Source organism: Dasypus novemcinctus, chromosome 1, assembly GCF_030445035.2.
Source record: "Dasypus novemcinctus isolate mDasNov1 chromosome 1, mDasNov1.1.hap2, whole genome shotgun sequence".
In the NCBI taxonomy this organism is placed as follows: Eukaryota; Metazoa; Chordata; class Mammalia; order Cingulata; family Dasypodidae; genus Dasypus; species Dasypus novemcinctus.
In genome coordinates, this window is record NC_080673.1 from 117,704,041 (window position 1) to 117,719,674 (window position 15,634).

Here is a 15,634-nt window from a genome sequence, read left to right on the forward strand (position 1 = left end):
AGATTCGAAAATCTGGTTCACTTCATTTTGGCACCTGGTTTTAAGTTCAGTGTTGAAACTTAGCTGATGCAAATGGCAGAAGTGCACTGTTGGCACTTACTAGCTCATAATACCGGCTTTTAAATCTCATTTACCAAATTTACAGCAGTTTTGCTAAAATTCAGCAAGCAAATTTCCATCTTTCTTAATGTCAATCAGGAGTTCTTTTGCGATTTGAATGATGTAGCCAATTTTAATTTAAATGGGCCACACTTTTCATTTCGAAGATATTTAAAAAGATAAAAATATAGAGAAATATTTGTTTTCAGGTTGTTGTTTTTTTAATGGTGCAGGTATGAGGTGTTTTTGTTTTTGTTAAAAAGAAAGAATACATGGGTGTTCTTCTCTTGAACAAAATCATAGTTCTAAGGAATATTTCTAAACATCCCATTTCAAAATCTCTACTTATCTGCTGGGCAGGATACAAATTACATCCACTTGCCATGAGAGAAAATGTCAGAAACAAAATGGGTAACTTATCTTTACCGTCACAACTCGTTTGAGTACTTTTCTATGAGACAGTGAACTATTTTGTGGCACAAAGTGGTTTCATGGTGTGGTAAGCAGAAAAATAGCACTCCCAAAGATGCCCAGGCTCTAATGCCTGGAACCCGTGCATATGTTCTTTTACATCACAAGAGGGACTTTGCAGATGTGATTAAGGTGAAGGGTCTAAAATAGAAAGAGTATCTGGATTATCCTGGAGGGCCTGATCTAATTGTGTGAGTGCTGAAAAGTGGAAGAGGAAGACAGACTGGGTCAGAGAAATTCAGTGGGAAGGGAAGAGAGAAGACATTCAAAACATGAGAGGGACTTGCCCTGCGCTTGCTGACTTTGAAGGTAGAGAAAGGGGCTACATACCAGGGAATAGGGCTCGAGGTTGGGAACACCCCTCAGCTGACAGACAGCAACTAAACAGAGACTGCAGAATTCTGCAGGGAAAGGAAAACAGCTTCCAGAAAGGAACACAGCCTGGCAACACCTTGATTTTACCCTGGTAATACCTATGTCAGACTTCTGACCTACATAACAGATCTGACCTACAGTAAGAAAATAAATTTGCCATATTTAAGCTTCAAGTTGTGGAATTTATAACAGCAATAGAATATTAATATACATGGTGCCCTATTAATTCACTTTTAAGGTTTTGTAGATAATCTACAAGCAGGCACACCGAACTGCAATGTTTTCAAAGGAAGAGGTTCAGAGTGCCTCTGTCAACCTTCCTCAAACTGTGAGATGCCCATTTTCCTTTCAGGTCATATCTCTTATCCTAGATAATATGTGACCAATTGCTAAGGTGATAAAATTTGTATGTAGGGGAATAGTAGAGATTCATACATTAAGTATTAGTAATGTTTAGTTTCTTTCTTTTTTAGATGAAAATATACATTTATATTGTTTTCTATACTCAGTGGTTTATATATTATCTCAGTAATAGTAACCCCATTTAATAGATCACTGCCTTCATAAAGAGCTTTCAAAATAAAATAGAAAACAAAGCAAAACAAGTTCTTGTGAAGGAGGAGAGATGGGGAAGGAGAAAGCAGAGTGATTTCTGACTACCTTTCTTTAATAGAAAATTATAGAATATTAACATGAGAAAGTTTTCCTCACAAAAATTCTCAGTTCAGACATTCAATTACTCATTTGGATAGTTTTGTTTCCCTTCAAATAAAGCTGCCACAGAAAACGAGACTGCCAGTAAAAGGAAATTGGTGGATCTTCAATGAATCAAGCATAGATCCCAAACTGCTCTTTGCTGAAGAAGTTAATAGATTTTCCCAGAAACATTTGAATTTTTTACTACTAGCAATTGTGTAGTGTATTTTATAGGACTTTTTGTGTCTCTGTTTCTCCTTGAGCAGGATTAGGATTATCCTTGGCCTTAGGTATGGTAGTAATTGAAGATATATTTCAATGAATAAAGTGTCCTTGAGTAAAATGTTTAAACCAGGTTTAGAACAGATTTATCAGCAAATTTGTCAATAAAGGGATACCTATATTCCAAAATGGTTTCCCTGGAGTTTCCTGGGGTTATTAGTCTACAGTTGAAGGAAAAGAAGACACATTCAGGCTAGCAAAGAACAAGGTAAAGGGGCAGAAATGGAGGGCATATTCCCATCCCTTATCTTCTAGTTCACAGCTCCACCAGGCACACATACACCTGCAATTCCAGCACACTCCTGCCTGGACACAAATTTGATTGTCCCTTTATTGTTCCTCTTCCTTAACCTAGGCATTGAGATATCTTTGCAGACTTGAAACTTAAGTCTATAATGTACTGTTTCTCTTGCAAATCTATTCCCCTTTTAATTTGTCCTCTCTACCTGCTCACTTAATTTTATGTCCTTTTAATTGCATTTGTCAACTAGGAGCTCATCTACCTCTACCTCTCACGCACCAAGCACCCTCTGTGCCCAGCAGCCCTGAAATCCACAGATCTTTTCTCCTGTTCATGACAGCTGTCAGATTCACAGGTATCATGAATATTCCACGTGTGTCTGTAAAGAGCAACTGGGAGAAATTGGGAAACTTGGTGTCGGGGCTCTCTGGAGGGACAGACAATCTGAAACAGATGATTAATTAACTTTACTTATTTTCTTTGGAGCAGGAATAAAAGAAATGTGGAGGAATCAATTCCAAGAGGGATGTTAGTCATCCTTTTTTTTTTTTTTTTTTTTTGCAGGTACCACTATAAAATTTAAAATTTTGTTTGTGTACACAAGAGGGTTTCTACTTTTCCAGTTTTAAAATGCTGACATATTGGCATATTGTTATTTATGTCACAGAGTCTCCATCCTCCTAATTTGTTCAAAATACAGGCTCATTTCAACCATTTTTAAATAACTTAAATTTGTTATTAGGTTCTTACAATTTCTTTCTCCTCTTTTATTGCCTTAATATCAAGGGGGAAACAGGCCATACTAAAATATCCTCTTAAGTTATTAACCACTACTATGCTATTTTTCTCGTTCATCAGGGATGATAGACCCCCAAAAATAACTATTGAAAACTGTTAATAAAAGGAAATGTGTAATCTTTTGGAATAAATAAAAATTTCTACCTCTGAGGAAAAAGAAAAAGTTATCTTTGAAACAGGAGTGAGTGGGAAATTGTGTTCTATAAACGAAGTTTTTAACAACAGTGGTCAGGAGCCAGCTTGAACAAATCATTTTATAATGTTTTCCCATCACTAGAAGAGAGTCTCATTAGTGTTTTTTCCTACTACCGCCTCTAGGAAAAAAAAAGAAAAAAGAAAAAAAGAAAAAAAAAGAGTATAGAAAGAAGATAAATAGCAGGGAGATCATTGTCTTCTTTCACTTTAGTCCTTCTGGTTCCTTGCCAAGCCAAGGAACATTTTCTATTTTTTTCATCAAAAATGATTCAAATGGAATCAAACTGAAGACAGGAAGTAAAACCATATTCTTCCCTTCTTAGTGGGATTCTCTTTATCATTTATCCATAAGGAGTTTGTGAGAGATGCTGATCCATGTTTTGCAAGGTGATGTTTTGCAGGAAATTTTTAATCAAAGATGTAAGTTTAATATTGATAAAAGCATAGATTTAGGGTGGCTCATTGTAAAAAATCTGTGCCTAGAAAATTAAATATTTAGAAATAAGATGAAGTATTTTATGCTAACTAAACTTTTCTAAAATTCCAATTGGGGCTATAGTGTGACATTTAATAAAAGTCGAATTGTAATTATAAAATGCTCTGGAAATAATTTGGTGTATTAATCTTTAATTGGATATACATCCATATATGTTATATACTATATGTGCTATTTATGTTATAGGTATATACACAAACACATGTAACTATATGTAATAATTATGTATATAATTATATATATTATATATAGTCTATCTGTTTATTTTTCAGAAAAAATTGAAAAAGTCATTTCTGGTGAATGTCCTTCAGTTAGTGGTCTACAGTAACAAGATACTTTACAGATAAACTATCTAAGATTTAAATTGCCAGGCATGTTCTTCAGAACCTTGAGGTTCACATATTCTTAATTGGAAAAGCCCTCTCATCATCTTCCTTTGATAGTGGAAGCTCGGGGGTACATTGAGCTTGGTTAGCAATATCTAAGTCATTTGGTTAAGCTAAGGATTCGATGAACTGAAGGGAAGTCTGGAATCCCTGTGTTTGTTTTTCTAAAATATGTGTGTCATCTAATGAAGAAGGCCAGGGGTAGAAAACATTCCTTAAGTATCACTGTAGGTACATAAAATCAAGATGATTACAGAATTTTATCTAATTGTTCTTTCATTGGCTCCCCATTGATACTGTAGCTCTGTAGCTAGATATGTACAAATGAATATGTGTTTAAAACTTGATTGCATCCAAATAAGATTTAAGGTAATGAAAAAAAGAATAGATCTGTCATTATACACCTAACATATAAGGCATTTGGGGGGAGTAATGGTTAATATATCCCTTTGACAGAGTCTCTTGTGGTTTTGATAATATTATTGGGCAGAATAGTCAAAACCAATCCCTAGGGAGTCTAAGTTATTGCCTGAAAGGCGCCCCTTATACTTTAGATACTAGGGATGTAGGAGACAAAGTTTGTGTTTTGTTTTTGTGTTTTTGAATTGTAGAACATAATTTGTATCTTCTTATGTAGTGAGACTAGCCTTCCCACTTCTATGTAGTGCTGTAGGTTGTTACTGTGGGTAGATCAGAGCTCTTATAAAACCAAATCCAACCAAACAACCAAACAACCACACCCCAAAAGCAAACAATGAAAATCTATTAATTTGTCCAAATGCTCAAAAACGTTATTGGTAATAATGACATGTCAAGATTCAGTGAAGCAATCACTTTCAGTGAAATCATCTTTAAATAATAATAGAGGAAGCAGATGTGGCTCAAGAAATTGGGCTCCTTTTTACCATCTAGGATGTCCAGGGTTCAATACCCAGGTCATCCTGGTGAAGACAAGCTGGCCCATGTGGCAAGCCAGACCACGTGGTGAACTGACCCATGAGGAGTGCTGGCCCACGCAGAGTACTGCCCTGCACAGGAGTGCTGCCCCACGCAGGAGTGCTGGCCCACACAGAGAGCTGGCATAGCAAGATAACGCAATAAAAAGAGACACAGAAGAGAGATAATAAGAGACACAGTAGACCAAGAGCTGAGGTGGCACAAGAGAATGATTGCTGTTCTCCCACTCCGGAAGGTTCCAGGATCAGTTCCCGGAGCTGCCTAATGAGAATACAAGCAGACACAGAAGAACACACAGTGAATGTACACAGAGAGCAGACAATGGAGGGAGGGGGGAGAAATAAATAAATAAATCTTTAAAAAAAAATAGGGCTGTGTGTGTTTTGAAAAAAAAAGGTTCATTGAAAGTCCCACCTTTTTAATGGGCTCATTTTAATTTAAAAAAAAAAGACTATTAATGCACTGATGCTTTTAGCAGCTCTTCTCATTTTGATGATGAATTTGATCTACTCCCTTTATGCTCTAATTTAGTCACATTTGAACTAATTGCACACATTTATAAAATGTCTGGCAAAGGTTAGGGAACATCTAATATAGTGCAAAAAAGATAGAAATTTGGCCATGTTAGGGTGCAGAATGGAAATGTATTCAGTAAATATCACCTGAGTGAAGCTGATGAAATAAATTCTCAGAATCCTATAAAATAGTTTTACTTTATAAACATTGTCATTTTGTAAAATAATATGTAATCAATTACAGACATCATAAGATACCTTATATTATCATCTCCAGTCATAATAGTTATTACACGTGTGCCCACAAGTAATAGAACTTCCCATTGTGCTTTATTAATGACAATATTTAGTTGTCAGTCTCTCAGAACATGTGTAAAATGGGGATAATATCTCACAGGATTTGAGAAAGTATAAAATAAGTTAGATAAATGAAAGTGCCTTGTAAATTTGATATTGCCATGGCTTTTGGTAGATTCAAGAATGGTAGACTTATTCTTTTCCACCAATAGGAAAATTGTAAAAGTTCAGCATATGTAACCTAGTAAGATGTCTAATTGTGACAATTGCTTCATCATTGATTTCTATATTCTATTAGTATATAGCTGAGAATTTATCTATCCACATATAGACAGAATGGGATGCTGAGAACAGGGGATTTGAAAATAAATTTACTAATACTTCATAAATGAATCTGGCAAAGAAGCATCAGAATCTGTGCTGTTCCTACCCTTAAACCTGGACTTTAGTTAACCAAATTATTGAAAATCTTTATACAGGCTTTAAAAGTTATATAAATATTTATAACATGGTTTTTGAATTTGCAATATAGCTATACAGACCCAGCTGACCATCTTTAAGTACAAAATTTGGTTGGAAATATTTTATGGTTATGATGATAGTATTAAAAGAGAGATTGGTAAAATCAATAGAGGCTTTTTCCAAGGCATTAGACTCCCTGTATAACAGAAATAAGATTTAATTAATGGTTCCTGGATGATTTTATTTCATTTCTGGAAACATCACTCATGCTCATGTGGCATATTTCTCTTCTTAGAGTTTCTAATGAGCCATTACTCTAAATGAGGCAGTTTTAATCACACATTTTCATTTAGCCTCTATCCAGTGGAAACGATTGCCCTTTGATCCACATCTGGAACATGAGCTCATTTTGCATTCCTGTTATTTTCCATTAGCTTTACAATTTAGACTTTTACTTGCAACCTTCTTGACATAAGGAGCACTGAGCTTCAAATACCATCCTTTATATTGGTGAGAGGTCTGATGTGGTAATGACCCCAGCACATAAGGCAGAATAAGGTACTCTGTTCTTCTTCAATATTTGCTGTTTTTCTTTGCCCCTGTACATAGTACAAGTCTCAAATATTTCTTTTACCATATTTCTTGATTGATGAGTATGACCTGTAAATATCTTTTTTTCCCATCAAAGAGAAAAAATGGTACTTTGAGAAACCATGATTAGAAAGAAGTTTAATGGCAGTTTACAGAAAAAAACAAAACTTTACATATGAAACTTATATATGTGTATCTCCATATTTTTACATGTTAACCATAAAGTATGCATGAGTTTATATGTGTGACTATAGAATTGTCAATGGGATAACTAATGCTGGAGAGTTTGGTAGTACATAACAGTAACAATTTTATTTGATTTTGGAATGTATTATGGGCATTTATTCTGAATCATGTCATTCTTCAGTTAACTTGTAATTAATTTACATTCTTATCATAAAAACTGACAGCAAGAGGTTGTAGCCCAGAAGCATTTTCTTGGCAGAGGGGAAAAGTAATTATTTAAATTTCCATAGATAATTATTCACTTACAGATGATTGAGTTTTATCTATACATCATTTATTGATATAAATGCTAATGTCTTTATCAGGAGACATAGTAGATACGTTATTTATTTTTCTGTTTCTACTTTTATTCCAAAGATTAAATGGTTAAATTCCACTGATGGTTGTTTCTTTCAGATCTGTCCTCTACAGCATTAATAAGATAACTTCATTGCCAAACTAAAATCAATTTATGGTTCATGTACTATTTTTCAGATACATAATCCTAAGTAACTGTTAGGATTTAAAGTGTATCCATAACTATATTAAAAATAAAAGACCATAACTCAAATACAAGTATCTAAAGTCTTAATCCTGAAATATCAAATGGCATCTTAGAAAAGCCAGTATCTCTCTCAGAAAGTAGGCATTTTCTTCTGTTAAATTAAATCATGCTAAATAACAGAATGCAATTGCTGTTCCTCAGATTCCAGGGATCATTTTCATTTACTGCTCCCAGAGACCTGTCCATTCCATATGAGGATAAGGAAGCTTCAAAAAGAAGGAAAGAAAGAAAAAAAGAAAGAAAAAATACCAGCGTTTAAAGGAGAATTTTGTAAAGTTCAGAGGAAGACAGGTGGCCCCTTTTTCTATAGACTCTGTATTTAGAGTCCTAGCTGTCTTACTAGTCATGAATCTGAATTGACAAAGGAAGACATCTTTTGATTTGGATGATGGAATAACCACCCTATCATTTTCTTGTTCTGTTCTTTACTTCCTGATTCCTACTTTCTCCTGCAATAGGATTTAAATTTATTTAAAATAACTGACCTTGTCAAGTGAGTTTCACTTTATATGTCCCAAGTTTTGAATCCAGCTTTGAACCATTGCATTTTAAGTTTCTCTATATGATGAGTAAGTCTAAATCACCACCAGAATTTTGCCACTCCATCTTACATGGGGTTTCTTTTATTTAAAGAAATGTACCGTGGGAAGCAGACATGGCTCAACTGACAGAGCGTCCGTCTACCATATGGAGGGTCCAGGGTTTGATCCCCAGGGCCTCCTGACCCATGTGGTCAGCTGACCCATGCGCAGTGCTGTCACACGCAAGGAGTGCCATGCAATGCAGGAGTGTCCTCCACATAGGGGAGGAGCCCCACACACAAGGTGTGTGCCCCGCAAGGAGAGCCGCCCCACATGAAAAAAAAAAAGCACAGCCCACCCAGGAGTGGCACCGAACACACGGAGAGCAGAAGCAGCAACAACAGAAACAACGGAAAAAAGAGATTCCCAGTGCTGCCGGATAATGCAACGGATGCAGGAGAACACACAGCAAATGAACACAGAGAGCAGACAATGGGGGAGGGGCAAGGGGAGGAAAATAAATAAAATAAATTAAAAAAAAAAAAAGAAATGTACTGTAGTGTTCTCCTAGTTGTGCACTTCCTCATTTTTCATCTGTTTCATATCATCAAAACTATTTTCCACAGAAAATCTTTATACGTTCACTCATACAATCAAGATTTCACTCCCAAATCAGGGCAATACAACCCCATATATATATATCATTTTTCTTTGGGTGCACCCAGGACTGAAGAATATGACTGTGGAGAGTGAGCTCTGCACAAGGGCACCCAGATGAGGGGGCATGTGGGGGCTGATCTGTCGCCCGTGCTCCACCTGCCCAGGGATGGTGGGCGATTGCCTTCACCCAAAGGAGTTGCATTTTCCTAATTCACACAAGCACACAATGTGGGCTGGTGGCTGGTGCTGAATGAATGAACTCTAGATTTTTGATAACTAGTGACAGCAACTCAATTTATAAAAGCAAAGTATAAACTGGAGATTGACTAGCATAAAGTAGATCTTGTAAATTTAGTATATAAAATTTTTGTTAGCATGAAGATTTAAGACTCCTTAGAAAAAGGAAAGAATCAGAGAGCAGAGGAAAGTAATAAGCCAAACTGTTGTCATTGTCCTTCCTTTTCAGCAACCCTTCCTCTCCCACTCTTGATCTCTTCCTACTTCTCCTTACGGACATCATCTTTCAAGGCCTCCCAGTTCTCTGTTCTGTCACTCTCGTGCTGAATTAACTTTCTCCCTATTTAGCTTGGAACTATCAAGAATGATTTCAAAGATATTCTCAGATGCTATTTTCTCACTTCCTTATCCTCTGCAGTTCCTGTTTTCCAAACCTTCAATCTGGATCAACCCAACTGGCTGTTTCCTCTTTTCCTGCTGAAGGGCTCAGCCCAGCTGGAGAAATCACCGAATCATGCTGATTTCTCCATTACAAATGTTTGAGCTTCAACCTCAGCTGTGCCCCTGTTCTTGTTCAGCAACACTTCTACTTATCTCTTTTCAGCTCCCTACCCCATTTCCCATGTAGTTCTTACAGGCCTTCTACAACTTCCACATAAGCTCCCAATGCCAACTCACCCTCCCCACTCCTTGCAGAAGGACTTTCCTCCTAAAAGCAGATGGCTTCTGTCGTGTGTGTTCTCAGTTTTCCCTCCCACCTTCTAACTCTTTGTCATCTATAGTTTTCTTTGCCCAATTTGTTCCTCCATGAATAACCACACCCCAGATTGCCCCCCCATCTGTGTTCATGATTCAGGTATTCTCTATCTTGTATCAACTGTCTTCTCCTTCAGCAACTTCTCCCCTGCCTATACTGGAAACTTTTTACAATCTAAAATATATAAAAACAATTAGAGTCTATCTGACCCAGAAACTACCTCTATGTCTCTCTTTCCTTCATTATCAAACTTCTTGATAGTGTAGTCTGAATTTAGTACTTCCATAGGCTATTTCAATTTTTATTTTACAAACTCTCAATTCTATCACTGTTACCCTATGATGGAGCAGGGTGTTATAGAGAAGGCTACCATTGTCTTAGTAATTGCTTATCTGGGAATACTCAAAATCTACTCCTTGTTTGGAGTTAGATGGACTGGACAGCACACACAGCACATTTGAGGGGGAACATAGCTCAGTGGTTAAGAGTGCAGACTCTTAAGTCAGACTGCCTGGACTGGGATTCTAGCTCTATCTTACCTGTGTGTGATTGCACTTACTCCATCTGAAGAAAGGGCTAGTAGAAATGCATATCTATAAAGTTGTTAAAGCAATCTAAACAAGTTAATATTGTCCTGGCTTTTTCTTTTTTCTTTTTCATATACCTCTTTTCCTTATAGTTTTTGTTTATTTTTGAAAGTTGTTATGACTATAGCTTAATGTGTCCATGCATCCAATAACTCATAGTCTTTTTTAAAAATTAAATTTAAATTTTTTTTAAAAAGATGCTTAGATTACTTAAATGTTACATAAAAAAATGTAGGTGATTCTTATATGCACCACTCCCTACCTCTCCCATACTTTCCCACATTAACTTTTAAATAAAATTTTACATTAAAAAACAATCTAATCAGTGAATAAACCATTACATTCCCCTCATAGCATGTGCATTGGTCATGATTTTAAAAATACAGCTATATATATCCTTGTCCGTTTTTATTACTATTATAGCCTGGGTCATGGTCACATCCTAAGGGGATGACTAGTAGGCTACTGTCTTTTATAGTTTGATATGCAAAAGGTAGTAAAAGAATCCAGTCCAAAGTACCCAAAGTAAACTCTGAATAACAGCCAGAGCAAAAGGAGCCAGAAAGGTAGGAACCAATTCTAAATCCAAATGAGAGAAGTAGGTCCCTAAATGAAAGATGGAGGCAAATGCCAAACACTGGGCCAGAACGGAACAAAGTGGGAGAAGTCTGGGAATAATGGAATGAATCTAGCATAAGTGTCATGAATATAATTGACTGGTGGGTGAGCGGTAGCAATGTTGGACTAGGTTCAAGCCAGCTGTCTCCTGGTTCTCTCATGCCTCTATGTTCAAGCATTCTTTGTTTCTTTATTGATCATCTTTCTCTACCCTTCAAATAATTTTATTTTTAAAATGTTCTTCCCCTTTTGGACTTTCGTCTTCTTTCACAGTTCACAATCATTGCTATCTCCCACATCTATATCATTATGACTAATTTCTAAACTCATAGTCTTTATGTTCAACTGTGTGCTATTATCTCCTCTAAGTTATTCTACAAATATCTCAAATTCAACATGCTCAATATGATTTTATAATCTTCTACCCAATTTGTTCTTTACTAGATATTTCTTATTTTGGGATCATTATTCCCTCAGTTACCTAAACTATCCACTATGGAGTGATTGTTGCTTCTTTCTCTTCAGAATTGAGTCCAGTTTTTTTTTTTAATTTCTGCAATATCTCTTTCATCCATTCCCACTGACCTTGTCCAGCCCTCATATTACCTCATCTGGACTGTCATCATAGATGCTTACTTCATATCTCTCCCTCTTATCTCTTCCTCCACCAGTTATCCTCCACATTGCTTACAGAATAAAATTCTTCCCCATTTTGTTATCTAAATGTAAGATGGATAACATAGTCACTATAAATTAATATTTATACCTCCACACTGAATGCATATCATTAGAGTCATAAGGTTGGAAAAACCAGAAATGAATGGCATTAACTAAAGTCAATCTTGGGGCTATATTTGTCAGTGCTGTGAATACGAGAAGTATTATTGGATTTAGAGGAGAATGACTAAGTTTAACAAGATGGAGAGAATGAAAATCATGATAGTTTCTAGATCTACATTTCCTTGGCTGGAACTCAGTCACATGTCCACATCTAACTCTAAGGTTGGCTGAAAATGTCATCTAGTTGTGTGCTTAAGAAGAGGAGGACTAAGAATTTGCAGTCTTTGCCCAGTCTAAAATGTAACTTCCTCCAAGTTATCATCCTTTTAGATCTAGGGTTGGTACTCCTCTGACATACTTCTACATACACTGTTTTTCTCTGTCACAGCATTTATCACACTATTTTTACATTGTATGTTTATTATTTCCCTTTAGGCTATAAGCTCTATAAGGGCAACAATTATGCTAGTCTTGCTCCCAATTGTATTTCTGAAATTTAGCACAGTTCCTGGCACAGAATAAGTCCTTAGTAAATATTGGTGCTGGTAAACTCCCTGCCTTCTCAAGTCCTACTCACTTCACAACTCACTATAATCCACCTCTGTGCACATCACTGTGCTGAAACCACTCCTGCTAAATTAGTGAACTAAATGCCAACTATAGTGTATTAGCCAAAGGGGGTGCAGATGCAAAGTACTAGAAATATGTTGGCTTTTATTAAGGGTATCAATTTTTAAAGATAAGACATCTTTTGTCCCTTTAGGGAGGAAGGGGTGGATGTTGGGGGTGAGATACCTGAAAACAAACATAAAGTTTCTGAAGCAGAAGCAGAACTATTTTTACTTACAGAAATCACTGGATTGGTTTTCCATTTCCTTTTCTCCCTTTCAGGTCAATGCAATGAAAACTAGATGTCACCTTGTCTGTGAAAAGGGGATTTTGCACCATAAGATGAAATTATGAATATTGGAGTTTATATAGGAACTGCTATACAGCTACCACTCTCCCCTATTAAGAGAGGGAAAGAAACCTTATCTCCCTAATATAGACAGATCTTTTCTGGGGAGAATAGTGGCAGGTCTCTAGTTTACAATACTTTGAAATGTAAATGGGTAGCTCTGGAATGTAAATGGAAGTCCCTTTGAAATGGAAAAACATTTCCCCCTGGAGTTCCCCATCAATTCATTCACTTTTTAACTTCCCAAGCTTTTCCCTTAACCAGTTCCAGTTGTTTTTTTGCTCAGAGTGCTCTAACATGCTGCTTAACAAGTAGAATGCCCTGTTTTTCAGTCTTTATAGAATTAACATGATTCAATTGTATATTAATGTCTGTAATGCTCACAACTCTGCAAGGTACTATTATATCCCCATTTTACACATGAGAAAACTGTGGCACAGGGATTGACTTTCCCAAGGTCGCTCAGCTAAGAATGAAGAGAACTAGGATTTAAATCCAGTTTGTTGGAATCCAGAATCCATGCTCATCAACACTCTTGCTATAAGTACCTGACTGGATTGTTTTGGAGGTTAAATTAAACTAATATATGTAAAGTACTTAGAGCAGTGCCTGGCACAGGGTAAGTGGTATGAATTAGGTATGTAGACTCCATGACATCTGGAACTTGGGCTACTTTGCACACAGCTACATTCCTGGCACTTAGAATATAAAGGTGCTCAATGTATATTTACCAAATGAATGAATGAATTTAGCTTACTGCAGCAATACATAGCCATGTATACATTCCTGGGACTCCAGTCTGAACTTTTTTTTGGGAAAAAGAAAACGTATAAGTCAAAGCAATTCATCCATAAATCCCTTTAGGTCTTACTCATGGTTCCCTTACATGTCGGGATTTTTCTGCCGGTTGTAAATTACAGGTTTCATTCTAATATGAAGTGTGAATTCTCATAAAAACTTAAGTTATTTTAAAAACACAGCTGAATACATTAATATTTGAATATTCCAGACTTACAAAGTAATAAAATTTCTGGATCAAATAACCTGATAAAATTACTCTTTAAAACCAATCTAAAGTACTTGTTGCATTATAACAACATGTTTGTTTTTTATATACCCCACTTACCAAGAGCTCAAGATCCTTTAGTGCTTTATTTTTTTTTTTAAAGATTTATTTATTTATTTATTTCTCTCCCCTCCCCCCCCGCCCCACCCAGTTGTCTGCTCTGTGTCCATTTTACTGTGTGTTCTTCTTTGGTCTGCTTCTGTTGTTGTCAGCGGCATGGGAATCTGTGTCTCTTTTTGTTGCATCATCTTGCTGTGTCAGCTCTCCATTGTGGGGTGCCATTCTTGGGCAGGCTGAACTTTCTTTCACGCTGGGCAGCTCTCCTGCACGTGGGGCTCCCCTATGCGGGTCCACCCCTGCATGGCAGGACACTCCTTGCGCGCATCAGCACTGTGCATGGGCAAGCTCCACACGGGTCAAGGAGGCCCGGGGTTTAAACCGCGGACCTCCCATGTGGTAGACGGATGCCCTAACCACTGGGCCAAGTCCACTTCCCTAGTGGCTTAATTAAATTAATTTATAAGTATAAGTACACATGCTGTGTCTATATATACAAACATCCTCCCTGCGTAGAAATTAGAACTACCCAAACAAACAAAAAGGGTTCAGGAACTTGGTCCTTCTTCGTAGAGTTATTGCTAGCTCCTGTTGAATTTGTTAGTGATTTAGTTTTGTGCTCAGTAATAGCAAAAACAGCCCAGTTGAGATTCTGCTATTTTTACCCTTATTCTCAAATAAGCTGTTCACCTGGTAATTATTTCCTTGATTAACAAAATTTGTATCAGAGGAACTTAAACCTTTGCCACAGAGGATTTTTTTCATGCAAAAATATAATAACTTTAGAGAATTGGAAGGTTGTGCATTAATGAGATATTGAAAAAGAAAGCTTTTCTTTTATTCCATGTCTATTTTCTCATACTGCAATGATTTTCCTTGATTTCAGGAACTACTACAATTTTATTCTGTTTCATCCCATTCAACAAATATTTATTTATCACCTGATATGTTCCAGGCTCTATGCTGTTATGCTGGAGCTGCTGTCATGAGCAAAAGTAGACATGGGCCTCACGCTCTTTAAAACTTTTGGTCTCATACGGAGATACAGTTGTGGATATCTGTATTTGGTAGGATATACTTTAAGATGCTCTAATAAAAAGACCCAGAATACAATGGCTTAAACACTTATTTACTGCTTCCATAAAAGCCTGGGCTATTGTGTAGTCCTGGGGACAGGACAGCTCTGTTCCACAAGGTGATCCAGAGACACAGGCATCTTGACAGTGCTCGTCTTCTCATTTGCAAAGCAGGAGGGTCACATTCCAGTTTGTCGGAAGAAGAATAAAGCTAGTGTAGTGCAACAAGCTTCTCTCTAAAGGTATCTGTAAGTTGAATATTCCACTTTTGCTCTCATCCATTTTCCTGAACTTAATCACAGGATCACATCTAGCTGTGAAGGAAGCTGAGAAATAAATTTGCTGCTAAATTGTCATGAGGCTATCTAAAACTAGGGTGGTTCTTTTATCTATGAGGAGGAAGGGATGGATCTTGAGAGACTATTCATCTCTGAAATAGTGAATCTTTACTTTCTGGATTTGATAGCTGATTCCAAGTTACTCTTCATCTGACTTTATGTTGCCTACTTCAAGTTAATGTGGATTTGAGTTCTTGATCCTTCTAAATTGTGTCCCAGCCAGCTTTGTTAAATGGATCAGGGACAATCATTTCTCAAGAAATGACACACAATAACAAGTTATATGAAAAATGCCTTCATTAGCATTGTATTAAACTGATATAATCAC

General features: G+C 36.6%; 1 protein-coding gene across 12 annotated transcripts in view; it reads left to right on the plus strand.

Annotated features, from left to right (window-relative positions):
- The window catches only part of MAPK10 (mitogen-activated protein kinase 10), a 366,398-nt gene that overhangs the window by 231,474 nt on the left and 119,290 nt on the right, over positions 1-15,634 (plus strand). The gene's annotated exons all lie outside the window — the stretch shown is intronic.